Source organism: Rhinatrema bivittatum, chromosome 4 (genome assembly GCF_901001135.1).
Source record: "Rhinatrema bivittatum chromosome 4, aRhiBiv1.1, whole genome shotgun sequence".
Taxonomy (NCBI): Eukaryota; Metazoa; Chordata; class Amphibia; order Gymnophiona; family Rhinatrematidae; genus Rhinatrema; species Rhinatrema bivittatum.
In genome coordinates, this window is record NC_042618.1 from 108,371,242 (window position 1) to 108,386,342 (window position 15,101).

The 15,101-nt window shown below is 47.5% G+C and overlaps 1 protein-coding gene across 3 annotated transcripts in view; it reads left to right on the plus strand.

Moving 5' to 3' along the window:
• Nucleotides 1–15,101, plus strand: part of HEATR4 (HEAT repeat containing 4) — a 265,168-nt gene that overhangs the window by 121,254 nt on the left and 128,813 nt on the right. The gene's annotated exons all lie outside the window — the stretch shown is intronic.

Below are 15,101 nucleotides of genomic sequence, written 5' to 3' on the forward strand. Positions count from 1 at the left end.
AAATTTCAAAGTGAAATTATGTGCCTACTTAAAGTCTGAAGGTACCAAGTACCCATAGACTTTGTACCAGAACAGTTTGAAATTTGCCTCTGTTGCGTCCGTCGGTCTCAGACAGCTTCGCCCCATATGCCTTACCTTGTTCTCGGCTCCTCCTGCTTACCTGGGGAAAATGGCTACCGGCGCGTCTATAAGCCGGAATGGCTATGGCGTTGCCTCCCTCAGTGTTCCTCCCAAGGGCCTACTAGGGTGCACGCGTGTGCTACCCACATCTTTATTCTGACTATGACGCAAACCTCGGGGGCATCCCCCTCGAGTGTCGTCACAACATCCAGGTATTTAGCCTTCCCTCATTTGCTAGCTAATCGAGTTAGCAAGGACTGGATTTTGGATTGGACTCCTCCGGTCTACGCTGCTCTGCCGCTTCCGTGCAGCCGCTGGAAGCTCTTTCTCTGCCCTTCGGGGTAACTACTAACCTGGGTACCTGCTCCTCGAGTAAGGCACCTCCCTTTTCTTTCAGGTGCCTTACTGGGATCAGGTACTCGCTCCTCGAGGGCCTGCTCTCCCTGCCATGATATTTCACCCCTCCACAGGGCCAGTGCAAGAGTATTTGGTGCTCTAGGCAAACCTTTGGTCAATCCCTCCTACCCCCTCCCCATTTACCTATTGGTGCCAGCTCCAGCACAGCACTCCCTCCTACCAGGGCAGTGGCTATAGCAAGGTGCATTGTTCTCTGCTAGTATTTGCTTTTACACAGCACCCTTCTGGACCCCTTGCTGGCAGGATTTTGCTGTCCCCTAAATTTTGTCGTTCTAGACAAGTGCTTAGTTTGCCTAATGGAAGCACTGGCCCTGCCCTTCCCCTGGAAAATATAGCAACAGTATCACTACATTATTTTTTTATCATGGAAAAACTCTGCAATAAAAACTAATACAGCAGGGGCTCAAAAAACACGTGATAGCAGCTCACTTTCCACAGAGATACCATTGTTTTAAAGGGCCCTGAGGCTCAAACATACCCCCTCCCCGAACAAAATGATTAAATCCTCCCCAGTGGTCTAGTGAAACGCCACCCACCCATCCCTGCTGAAGTTGGAGATGGCATGGGCCCAAAAAGTAAAAAATAAATAGAATAGAAGCTTGCATGGTGATGCCCCGCCCTGCTCCTACCCTACCTAAACCCTCCCATTAGATTCCAAATTAACTCCTCCCTCCCCCAGACTCCCCATACCAAAAACACCTCCCTACTCCTGCCCCTTCCTCTTCCCAAGGAAAAAAGCCCTGGTGATCTGAGGGGGCCCCGGAACGCTCACACCTCAAAGAAGACTCATTGGTGGGGAGGTGGGGGACCAGAGCTTCTCCTAGCTTCAGGCCTGATCGACGCCATTTTCCAAAGTGGCGCCAACCCCCATTGCCCCATCACGTGAAATAAAATTACATGGATATAATAGTTGCATGCCACTTATTTGGACAACTGCTGCTGTTAAGACTTATCTGGATAAGTGGCACGTAACTGCTATACCCACATATTTTTACTTCCAACTTGAAAAATATACAAGTAAAAATTTTGCATGCAGAAATTACATGTATCCCCCCCCCCCCCCCCCATAAACTGGGTTTTATGCATTTAAGTCAGGAGATTTTCAATCATGTGTAAGGCAATGAAATTACCAATTTTACCAATTACTCTACCAGTTTGCCCAGTCCATCTGTAGGTCATCGAGACATTCCTGGCTCTTCAGTCTCAACCTTCATTTCACCTAGACACCCTCATAGTCAGTTTTTCACCTTTAAGATGTTTACTATCACTTATTCCAGTTACAGAGCAGGTGCCAAATCTACACACATAAATCTCTTATAAAATAGCAATTTACACATGTAAATGTTGGCTCGCCTGGTTACGCCCTGGATCACCCCTTTTTTACATGTGTAGATTTATTCACGGACCTATCCCATGCTGGCCAATATAAAGATTCCCCCAAGGGATGTAGGGGTCAGGAGCAGGCCAATCAGGCGTGAGGTCATCTGCCTGATTAGCCACCCCTCCCTTGGGTTGAGCCTGCAGGACTTCACTGGCAGGGTACTTGGAGAACGGTGTGCAGGATCAAGAACAGGGCACTCACATGGACAAGAGGGCCACTGAAAGGCCTAACATGGGATAGGGCAAAGCTAGGAACAGAATATTAAGAAAGACCACTGGAGGGCCTAGAAAGGACAAGGACAAGGAGAAGGCAAGGAAAACACAGGCAAGAAATGGCCACAAAAGCTTAGGCTACAGAGATAAAGTTCCTGGATGGAATAAATGATAGCTTTATGGAGCAATTGGTTCAGGAACCGATGAGAGAGGGAGCAATTTTAGATCTAATTCTCAGTGGAGCACAAGATTTAGTGAGAGAGGTAATGGAGGTGGGGCCGCTTGGCAATAGTGATCATAATATGATCAAATTTGAATTAACGACTGGAAGGGGGACAGTAAGCAAATCCACGGCTCTCGTGCTAAACTTTCAAAAGGGAAACTTTGATAAAATGAGAAAAATAGTTAGAAAAAAACTGAAAGTAGCAGCTACAAAAGTAAACAGTGTGCAAGAGGCGTGGTCATTGTTAAAAAATACCATCCTAGAAGCACAATCCAGATGTATTCCACACATTAAGAAAGGTGGAAAGCAGGCAAAACGTTTACTGGCATGGTTAAAAGGGGTGGTGAAAGAAGCTATTTTAGCCAAAAGATCTTCATTCAAAAATTGGAAGAAGGATCCAACAGAGGAAAATAGGAAAATGCATAAACGTTGGCAAGTTAAATGTAAGACATTAATAAGATAAGCTAAGAGAGAATTTGAAAAGAAGTTGGCCATAGAGGCAAAAACTCACAGTAAAAACTTTTTTAAATATATCCGAAGCAGAAAGCCTGTGAGGGAGTCAGTTGGACCGTTAGATGATCGAGGAGTTAAAGGGGCACTTAGAGAAGATAAGGCCATTGCGGAAAGATTAAATGATTTCTTTTCTTCAGTGTTTACTGAAGAGGATGTTGGGGAGGTACCCGTACTGGAGAAGGTTTTCATGGGTAATGATTCAGATGGACTGAATCAAATCACGGTGAACCTAGAAGATGTGGTAGGCCTGATTGACAAACTGAAGAGTAGTAAATCACCTGGACCGGATGGTATACACCCCAGAGTTCTGAAGGAACTAAAAAATGAAATTTCAGACCTATTAGTAAAAATTTGTAACTTATCATTAAAATCATCCATTGTACCCGAAGACTGGAGGATAGCAAATGTAATCCCAATATTTAAAAAGGGCTCCAGGGGCAATTCAGGAAACTACAGACCGGTTAGCCTGACTTCAGTGCCAGGAAAAATAGTGGAAAGTGTTCTAAACATCAAAATCACAGAACATATAGAAAGACATGGTTTAATGGAACAAAGTCAGCATGGCTTTACCCAGGGCAAGTCTTGCCTCACAAATCTGCTTCACTTTTTTGAAGGAGTTAATAAACATGAGGATAAAGGTGAACCGGTAGATATAGTATACTTGGATTTTCAGAAGGCCCATGGGCTTCGGCCTGACCCAGACCTTCCGGACCGAGCCAAGGGTTGACGGTGGCTCCGAGTGGCTGAACAATCGTGCCCTCGGCCAGGCCGGCAAGCTCCCATGGCCAACATCCAAGGATGATGGAAGGTGAATGGTCCTCTGACCATTCCGGGCCCTTTCGGACCTGCTGCAAGCAGCATGGAGCAGCAGGCCTGGCCTGAGGTTGAGGGCAGACGGACCTTGACACGAAGACTCAGGGTTGATGCGACGGTATCCATGGCGAAGACTTGGGTTGATGCAACGGCATCACATGGCACGAAGACTCTTGACATCCACATAGGCAACGCAAGGCATGGACGTTGGCACTGTCTCTCAGGGCGCCCTACTCAGGCCACCCACGGGACTGAGTCGCGGACCACCCTGTCCCAGTATGCGCCCTACACAGCCCCCAGAGGCTGGTCACGGACCACGACGGGAGCAGGACACACACATCCGGGACTTGACGGCTCAGGAGCACAGGACAACCATACACCAGCAGGCTAGTCCACTCAGGAGTACTGCATCTGAGGGACCCCCGGCCTACCGGACCAGAAGGCTCGAGAGCGTTGAAGGCGAGAAGGAGGAAGGAACATCTAGGAAGGCGGGAACACCAGGACGTAGGAGAACGAGACACCTGGACGAGGACCTCAGGCACGAAGACATGACATGGTAGAACAAGAAGACATCATGATGAGGAGCTCCACAAGACTAGAAGACCTTACATGGACTCTGGCAGGCCGGAGCCTCCAGAGCGAAGACTCCACGACGATGCAAGGCCAGGAACAACAGACGGAGCAGCCCTTTATAGGGCTGAAGCAGGAAACAGTCACCAAGGTGGGGCCAAGACACTTCCTGTGTCTGGCTTTTTAAATTGTAAAGGAAGATGCGGCCGCGCGCCTAGGGAGGGTGCAGGAACTGTGCAGGACTACGGACAGCGGCCTGCACCGACGGCTCTACGCGAAGACGTCAGAGAAGGCAGGGCTGGCCTGGGACGCAAGCCCAGCGTGAGCAGCGGCTCCAGCCGCTGTTGGAGGCCCCGAGGGCGGCTCCAGCCGCCACTCCAGCCCTGGGTTGCGGCCTTAGCGCCGCGAAGAGGAATTCAGCGTCGGGGGTGGTCCCAGCCCCGAAGAAGGTCGCGGAGCCGAAGAGGATCCAGGGCGACCTCCGGGCCGCGGGGGCCAGCCGACGGCGGCGTCCTGCCGTGTCGGTGAAGATAACATGGTGAGTCAGTGAGCCTGCTCGCGGGGGGACCCCCGGGCAGAGTTCATAACAGCATAAGTGTTGGCTCTGCCCCGGATTGCCCCTAGATCACCCCTTTTGTACACGCATATATGTTCACACGAAAATGAAAACAAAAGTGTATTTTTAGTGCATAGAAAATATGGAGCGTGCAAGTTGTGGCTAAGCATATGCTAATTTTTACACATGTAAACATTTTTAAAATTCACCTATAAACTTTTTTTCCCCATAGAAACAGAGAGGATAACTTTTAAAACTAGTCACAGTAGAGCATTTATGTGTGTAATTGGAGTCACAAAGATTTACCCTAATATTTTATAAACGGTATACAAATAACTTTAAAGTTATTTGTATACCGACATTTGTTAAGAAAACATCACATCGGTTTCCATGGAACAAAAAGTAGCCAACAGGGCTTTACAATGAAACTAATAATAGAACTGGGGGGGGGGGGGGGAAACAAAGGTTATGCTGTACAAATAGGTAAACGCAATAAAATTGTTAAATACAAGTATATTATTTACAATAATATGTTAGAAGGAGAGAATTAAGAAGGGGGGGATTTTGGTCGTGTACCTGGAGGGCGAAGGGAGGGGCGGGAGTGGAAAGGTGAAGGAGAAAAGGAGTGACAAGAAGGGGGGCTCATGCGTAGGCTCGTGTGAACAGCCAAGTCTTGAGGTTTTGTCTGAATTTCTTGGAGCAGGTCTCAAGGCATAGGTGGGTGGGCATAGAGTTCCATAGGGAGAGTCCAGCTAGGGATATCGCACGTTGTTTGGTGGCTGTTAGATGGAAGAGTTTGGGAGAAGGAGTGTGAATGTTTGCTGTGTAGGGCGTTCTGGTAGGTCTGGAAGAGGAACGGATGTGTAAACTGTCTGAGAACCAGAGCATGTCAGGATTGTGGATGGCTTTGTGAATAAGGGTGAGGGTTTTGAATTGAATTCTGGCTGTGATGGGGAGCCAATGAAGTTGTTTGAGAATAGGTGTGATGTGTTCTTTTCTGCAGAAGCCTGTTAATACACGTGCAGCTGCATTTTGAGGCAGCTGAAGGGGGGCAAGACTGTTCTTCGGGAGACCTAGGAGTAAAGCATTTGAGTAGTCTATTTTAGATAATATTAAGGGCTTGTAGGGCTGTTCTAAAGTCGTTGAAGTGCAGGATGGGTTTAAGGTTTTTGAGAGTGTTTAATTTGTAGTAACAGTCTTTGATGGTAGAGGAGATAAATTTCTGTAGGCTGAATTGGGGGTCAAGAGTGACACCTAGGTCTCTTACAGTTTGGGAGAGGACTGGGGGAGAGAGGGGTGAGTTGGCTGAAAGGGTGGGTGAGGAATTGATGGATTGAGGTGAGATGATCATAAGTTCAGTTTTATTGGGATTTAGGGCTAGGTTGAGTTGAGTGAGGAGACAGCTGATGGATGAGAGGGCACTATCCCATTTTTTTAGGGCGTTGGAGATGGAGTCGGTGATGGGTATAAGAACCTGCACGTTATCTGCGAAGACAAAGTGTGGGAGATTGAGATTTGAGAGTAGCTGGCAAAGGGGGAGGAGGTATATGTTAAAGAGTGTGGATGATAAGGAGGAGCCTTGGGGTACGCCCCTTGTGATATTGATTGGCTCTGATTCGTGGTTTTCAATTTTTACTTTGAAGTGTCTGTCACTTATGTATGATTTGAACCAGCGAAGTGGGGTCCCAGAGATGCCAATGTCAGCTAGCCTGTCGAGTAATATAGAGTGGTTGATAGTGTCGAAGGCTGCTGAGATGTCTAATAGGGCTAGAATGAATGTGTGACCTTTGTCAAAGCCTCTGATGATGATTTCGGTGAGGGAGAGAAGTAGAGTTTCAGTACTGAAACGCTTTCTAAAGCCGTGTTGTGATGGATAGAGTATCTGGTGCTCATCTAAGTAGTTTGAGAGTTGGGTGTTGACAGTTTTTTCAAGGATTTTAGCGACGAAGGGGAGGTTGGAGATAGGTCGGTAGTTGGATAAGTCGGAAGGGTCAAGTTTCGGTTTCTTCGGAACTCTTTGCCTGATTATTTACGTCTCCTACCTTCATCTCAACAATTTAAGAAAGCATTAAAAACTGTGTGACATGAGCTTCACGATTTATAAAATATAGCGTAGTTCTGCTCTAAAAGTACATGTGCATGTCATAAGAACATAAGAACATGCCATACTGGGTCAGACCAAATGTCCATCAACCCCAGTATCCGGTTTCCAACAGTGGCCAAACCAGGTCATAAGTACTTGGCAGGATCCCAAAAGGTCAATAGATTCCATGCTGCTTATGCCAGGGATAAGCAGAGGATTTCCTCCAACTCCACCTTAATAATAGTATATGAACTTTTCTTCCAGGAACTTGTCTAAACTTTTTTAAACCCAGCTACACCTACAGATTTTACCACATCCTCCAGCATCTAATTCCAGAGTTTAATTATGCGTTAAGTAAAAAAATATTTCTACTATTTGTCTTAAACATATCACCTAGTAACTTCTTTGAATGTTCCCTAGTCTTTGTATATTTTGAAAGAGTAAACAACCAATTTGCATTTATTTATTTATTTTAAAATGTTTGTATACTGCTTTTACAATCGGGAAATTAATCAAAATGGTTAACAAAATAAAACATGCATAATCTAGAGATAAAAAACATAAAAATTTAACAGTAAAAACAAATACGGTAATATAAAACATAGTTCAAAAAACATAAAATAAACAAACAAAGATACAAGAATGCTAAACATAGTGCCTTCTAAAAAATGTAATATGAGAGGAGAGTGGTTAAAGATGGATGGGTGTCAGTTGATTAATAGGGAAGAGAAAAACTTGGTTATAGTTGGGTTAAATGCTTTCTGGAATAGGTGAGTTTTTAATGCTTTCTTAAATTGTTGAGATGAAGTTAGGAGATGTAAATAATCAGGCAAAGAGTTCCACTCCATTCACTATTTTATAGACCTATATCGTTTCTCCACTCAGCAGTCTCTTCTCCAGACTGAAGAGCCCAAACCTCTTTAGCCTTTCCTCATAGGGGAATCATTTCATCCCCTTTATCATTTGGGTCACCCTTCTCTGTACCTTTTCTAATTCTGCTATGTATTTTTGAAGATGCGGTGACCAGAACTGCACACAATACTCAAGGTGTGGTTGCATCATAGAGTGATACCACAACCAGTAACACATTTAGGGGTAGGTTTAAAACATGCGCGTGCTTCCTGGCGTGCACACATGGATGCGCCGATTTTATAACATGCATGCGCTAGAGTGCACGTTATAAAATCCGATGGTCGCGCGCTCAAGCGCGCCAGATTTTATAATCCGCGTGCATATGTGCAAGTGAAGTGCACAGGGAGGGGGTGGATTTATGCAAATTCCGCGTGGCGACGCATTCGGGCCTTCCCCAGTTTCCTCCCAGTCCACTCCAATTAAGGAGCGGAATGGGAGGGAACTTTCCTACTCCCTCCCTCTTCCCCTCTCCTCTCCTCCCACCCCCTAAACCCTACCTATCTTTTTTTTGTGTTTGTTTGTTTTAGAACTTACGTCAGGTCCCCAGGCTGAAGTAAGTTGCACGTGCTGGCGCGCAAGTCTTCAGGACAGCGTTATGGCACTGTCCTGGCCCGCCCCCACCCCATCCCCTGGCCCGTCCCTTTGAAGATGCTCCTCTTTGAAAATCCGCCCGGTTCACACAAGGCTTGGCCACGTGCGTAAACCCCAGGATTTACATGCATAGGCCTTTGAAAATCTACCTGTTAGCTTAAACATCTTTTAATCAGTTCTTGCTTCCAACTCCATTCATGGTGACTATCTTATGCTTTCTCTACAAAGATGAGTTTCGAGTTTTTCAGACTTTTTTTCCAGACAAATCCATTTCTTCTCATCAATCACAGGAAAATTATAGGTACTTGCTTGCTTCTCTACCAAAGGTAACTCCTGAGCTGATTTTAACCCTTGATGGAATTACATGATATTTGCAAGGACAGAGTTCTGTAACTAGATGAAAAATATTAATTCTATAGATCAATCACACTCTTGTTGTTCCTCCTTATAATGACTGATTCCCTGTCTTGCAACTTAATATCGGAGTCTCAAGGTTTTATAGTCAATAATTACTTTTGTGATGTTTTCTGGCAGAAGTGGAATTTCCAAACTTTATTTTAGAAGGTATGGTTTCTTGGCTGGTGGTAGGAACCTTCTTGTCTGATATGCAACGGTCCAAGATAGAAAATGTGAGATCTTTCAAGGCCTGGTAGATATTTAAGTCCAATGTGCTGACAGTGATAAGGGCATTGATAACTGTCTCAGTAGTGGAACTGAAATAGTAATCTGTGTCTCATCACTAGATCATGTTAATCATCCCAAATCAAGGAGAGTTCAGAAGAAAGTGATACTTCAAAATAATAGTGGCAAGTTTTCTTTAGAGTTGGAGGAAACTCCCTCCATTGATGTTATGGAAGGAATTGGCTGATACACTGTGACATTCCCAAAAAGGGCGTAATCACAATTCCAGGATCTCCTATTGCAGGAGTTTCTTCCAATGGAGTCTTAGGAGGCTAGTAATATCCAGAAGCACATTGATCCTTATTTCTTAGCTGGAAATTGGGCAGAAGCAAGACCGATGGCTTGCATAATGAAAGGTGTATAAGACTAGATCATAACTGAAAGGTTGAAGCAAGCTGGACTTAAATGATGACATAGCTGAAGGCTTGGAACAAGACTGATGGCTTGGAGCACGACTGGAAGCTGAAACAAAGCTGATGACTGGAACCAAGGCTGAACAAAGTAGAAACTGGAATATAGCTGAAGGTCTTGAATGCAGGCACCTTCTGCGGGTTGTAAAAAAATAACTGAAGAGAGAACTAGAAGACCTGGAACAGCCGTAGAAGTTGAAAAAATGGAATGCAAGCACCTCCTGCAGGTCGTAAAAAAGTTTTCAGAAGCAAAACAAGACTTGGACGAAATTCAAGATTGGAACAAGATGCAAAAAATCCAGACAACATAGGCCCATTGCAGGGACAAGTTCACCAAGCTCATGGCCTTTGCAATCTGTTGCAACCTCACTATCTATTGAGAGTCACGAGGTCTTTTCAATCTATTGCAAACAGGAGTGCTTGAGCCTCTGTGCCATGAAATAACCCTGAGGAAGATCCAAGAAGCTGTGCAGGCGAGCGTATCCAGTCATGGGCTAGGCAAAGAGGGGATCAGCTAATGGCTGAACATAGCTGGAACTTGGAAACATAGCTGGAACTAGAACACTTGATAACCTCGATGAACCTGCACGCACCCGGAGTGAGACCCAGCAATGCAATGCTGGACTCTGGGTAGCCCTCCGGCCACTCCAAAAGTCCTTTCAGACTTGCCACTTGGGAACAGCTTGTGCATCAGGACAAACAGAGGCTGAGGTCTTGAAGATGACTCTTTAGACTTGGAACTTAGACAAAGGCATTGAAGACTTGGAACTTAGATGAAGGCACTGAAGACTTGGCCATGACTTGGAACAAGGAACATGGATCCAGGTGAGGAACAAGAAACTAGGCTAGGAATAAGGAGATTCCTAAACAGGACAAGCTCCACGAGACTGGAACTAGGAAACTGAAGTATCGGAACAAGAATGGCCTCCGAGGACTTGAACCAGCGGGAACAGACTTGAAAACTTGGAAATAGGCCTTGTGCCATGAGGCGCCTTACACAACCCACCATGAGCTGGTTGTGGATGATGATGCAGGCATGCCTGAAGGAACCTGGAACTTGGAACTACTTGAGAGATGAGGAAGGAGACCTCGAACGCAGGACTTGAGAATGAAGATTTGGACTGGAACTCTGAAGACAAAGACTAGGATACTGGAAACAAGAAACAGAACTCTGAAGACTTGGAAGACTTGGCCCCTGGACTTGGGCAGTGACACAACCTACACAGACCGCCGTGAGCTGGTCAAGATCCATGCGCTCGCAGGACTTGGGTGCAGGGCTACGAGGACTTGGAAGACTCAGGACTCAGAAACCAGGAGACTTGGAACATGGAACTTAGAACATGAAGACCTTGATGGTGCTAGCAATCCATTGCGAAGGCCAGGAGTGAAGACTGAAGATCCCTTTTATAGGGCTGGCTGGATGACGTCATCAGCAGGCTGGATGACGTCATCAGGAAGGGCCGTAGGGCTTTTCCCACTGCGGTCCCTTTAAATTGAGAGCAGAGGCGTGAGCGCCTAGAGAATGCTGGCAGCAGAGGCATCAGGTGCATGAGCAGAGAGTCGGCGATGCCTCCAGGCCGCACAGGGGATGGCAACAGGAGGGCTCCTCACCACATGAAAGCAGCAGCAGAACAGGTGGCACCCATGCTGCGGGGAAGGAGGAAGAGGTGGCATCTCATCACCTCATGAAAGAAGCAGCATGGCTGGCGTCTGGAGAAGTGGTGCTCCAGGTTGTGAAGAGCATCGGTAGCACAAGACCGTGAAGGACAGGCAGATGGCATTGGGGGTGAGTGAACTGCTTGCGGTCGGGCCTGTGAATGGCAATTGCAATACCTTTATTCGCATGTTTATTTACTCCCTCAAAAAATATAGCAGATTTGTGAGGCAAGACTTTCCTTGGCCTAATCCATGTTGGTTTTATCTCATTAAACTATGCCTATCTATATATTCAGTAATTTTGTTCTTTATGATAGTTTCTACCATTTTGGCTGGAACAGACATTAGACTTACTGGTCTGTAGTTTCCTGGATCACCCCATGATCCCTTTTTAAAAACTGGTGTTACATTGGCAACCTCCAGTTTTCAGGCACCATAGATGATATTAATGTCTCGGTACATGCAAAGATTTCCAATGTGAGATAAATGTGTGCTTTGCTACCTATTTTATAAACATATGTGCATGTTGCGGAGCGCTCAGAGAGCGATCCCACTCCTGGGAGAGGTGTGTGCCCTTGGGCCGCGGCTCGACGCCAGAGAGTCTGAAGAGGTGCCGCGGGAGGCGTGGCATGCCCGAGCATGGGCTAGACGGGAGCAAGCTGGAGAGAAGACTGGAAGACAGGCCCTCCTCCGAGCCTGCACGCTTCGGAAGACCCAACAACGCTATGTTGGTCTTGTGAACAGTCCTCCGACCGTTCCCAGCCCTTTCGGACCTGCCGCAGGGGTACGGCATGAAGTGGCAGGCCGGATGGAGGCCAGGGCAGCGAGGACTGGAACATGGATGCAGACGAGACTCAGAAACGAGATACTGGAAGTGCAGACGTAGACTCAGGCACAGGTACTGAACGTGCTGACGTAGACTCAGGAGCAAGGTACTGGAAGTGCAGACGTGGACTCAGAGACAAGGTACTGGACGTGCTGACGTAGACTCAGGAGCAAGGTACTGGAAGTGTAGATGTGGACTCAGAGACAAAGTACTGGACGTACTGACGTAGACTCAGAAGCAAGGTACCGGAAGTGTAGACGTAGAGTCAGGAATGAGGTATGATGCATACAGGAGACTCTAGGGCGAGGTACGAGACTGGCAACGTGGAGCGCCCTACACAGCCCGCCCGAGGGGCTGGTCACGGACCACGACAGAGGTTGCCGCAGGATACCATGCTTTCAGAGACTTCAGGAATAGGGTAAGGCTTTCTCACAGATTCAGGAACGAGGTGCAAGGCTTGCATCATGAAGCGCCCTACTCAGCCCACCCATGGGGCTGGTCACGGACCACGACATGGCTTGCCGCGAGGCACCAGGACATCTTGAGGAACAGGAACGAGGTGCTAGCTTTCAGGAGACTCAGGAACAGGGTAAGGCTTTCTCATAGATTCAGGAACGAGGTGCAAGGCTTGCATCACGAAGCGTCCTACTCAGCCCACCCATGGGGCTGGTCACGGACCACGACAGAGGTTGCCGCAGGATACCTGGACATCTTGAGGAACAGGAACGAGGTGCTAGCTTTCAGGAGATTCAGGAACAGGGTAAGGCTTTCCCACAGACTCAGGAACGAGGTGCAAGGCTTGCATCACGAAGCGCCCTACTCAGCCCACCCATGGGGCTGGTCACGGACCACGACATGGCTTGCCGCGAGGCACCAGGACATCTTGAAGAACAGGAACGAGGTGCTAGCTTTCAGGAGATTCAGGAACAGGGTAAGGCAGGTAGCTGCACACCAGGCAGTCTATAGCAGGGTTTGCTGCACACCGGCAGCCTGAAGCAGGGATTGCTGCACACCGGCAGCCGAAGGCAAGGCAAGGCATCAACTGGACTGGAACACGGGATCGGAAGACAGGCCAAGGGCAGGAACAGGAACAGGCAAACATCAGGGCTGGTACATCAAGCAGACATCAGGACTGGAACAGCAGGTAAACATCAGACGAGACGAAGAGCTCCAACAGAGAACGAGTAACACTGGACCTTGCAGAAGGCTGGAACTCAAGGCAGCTCTTGGAACGAGGATCTCAGGAGTGACCAACTCCTTGCGAAGGCAACGTTAGACTGGAAGCTGGGCCCTTTAGTAGGGCTGATGATGACAACACCCTGGGAGGAGCCAGCAGGGGGCCACACCTAGCTGGCCCTTGAAGAGGAGTAGAGGGGCGCGCGCCCGCGCCCTAAGAAGCTGAAGAGACAGGCTGGAAGCTGACGGCGTCCTCCCGACCACGTGGACAATCCAAGGGAGTCAGGCAGGCCGCGGAGCAGGGCTGCTCTGAAGGTGGAAAGGTGGCAGGCTGCTAGCGGCTCCCAGCCGCGAAGACTGAAGCAGGAAGGCAGGGAACCGGCTGCACAGGGCCGAGGGCCGGCTGAAGGCAGGGCAGCGGGCGGCTGCGGAGTCTGTAGCAACCGGAGACAGAGGCAGGCAGTGGGTGAAGCGGGGTCAGAAGCAAACCGGAGACTGAAGCAGGCTGTAGGCTGAAGTGGAGTCGGAAGCAGGCCGGAGTCAGAGGCTGGCTGTAGGCTGAAGTGGAGAGACTGCAGGCACTGGCAGGGACGGCCTCCCTGCCGACCAAGGACCCGGGCTGAAGCAGGCACCGGCAGGGACGCCCTCCCTGCCGGCTGAAGACCCCGGGAAGCCTGCAGCGCGTCGGGGAATACCGGAGCGGTGGCAGCTGGCCCAGCCACCCGAAGGAGCTCCCGGTGGCCCGACCCTGCCGCGCAGGGCTGGAGGCAGCCAGGAAGGGACCCGGCGGCGGTGGCAGGCCTGCCGTGAAGAAAACAGCGTCAGCGGCCCGACTGGCCGCGTGGGGTAAGAGCCTGCCCGCGATCGCAACATGTGCATATATTTTATGTGCAAAAATAATATAACGTATGCTTAAAACCCCGATTTACATGCAGAAGTAAGTATATTTTAACATAGCCGCTTTGCTGAATCTTTGCTATTTCACTCAGTCTTCACCGAGTCCCTCTTAGTACTTCATCCTGAATTTCCTCCAGTTTACCCAGACCTCCCACCCACAAATATCAGACAATAGATGAATCTGAAATCAATTGCTGTAGTTCAGTGGTTCTCAACCTTTTTTTGGCTGGGACACACCTGACAGATGGATGACACACTGAACATGTGACCATCACGAGGCTAAATGTAAACATGCACTCTGCATCCATAGGAATCCTCTCAACCCCCAGCAATGTGTGCAGAGCAGATCTAAGGCATTACCCTGTACAACTCGCCATACAAAAAAGATATTCTGGTTCTGATGACATCTCAGTAAAACAAAACAAACTCCCTTTACTACCAGGCACAATAACCTTCCTTATGAAAAGACAGTAATTTACCACTAATGCATATCTATTGAGAAAACACAACAAATAAGATTGATACAAATGCTTGCATGCTACTAAAATACCTCACTTCGGTTTCACACCGAGAACTGACCTTCACCAAGTACAGAAAAACCACAAATTATAAAAATGGAGACAGAAACTGGAATGGAAAACAAAAAAAGCCACTCTACATGCAGTGCGAACCTGGAAAAATGGAAAGAGATATATAGCACCTAACAGACTTTCAGGATTTGCAATAATGCACACAAACTTACCCACACAAAGTTACACCTGTATTATGAAACACACTCAAACAGTAACAACCCTGTCTAAGAAATACAACTATTAAACCAGGCCCTAAACACTAATATATTTCTTATTGGGAAAACAGAATAAGCCAAGCTGCTATAGAGCCCCACACAGAAATAATTGTAAAGCTATACTAAAAATGTTACAAAACAGCTGCTGAACAGAATATTATCCAACAATTAAAAACTCATAAAAATTATTAAAACATGTCCAAATATCAATAAAATATTTCAAAACAGCAGACATCGCATAATACCCAATAATTAAAATGGCAGTCAATCAAGAAAA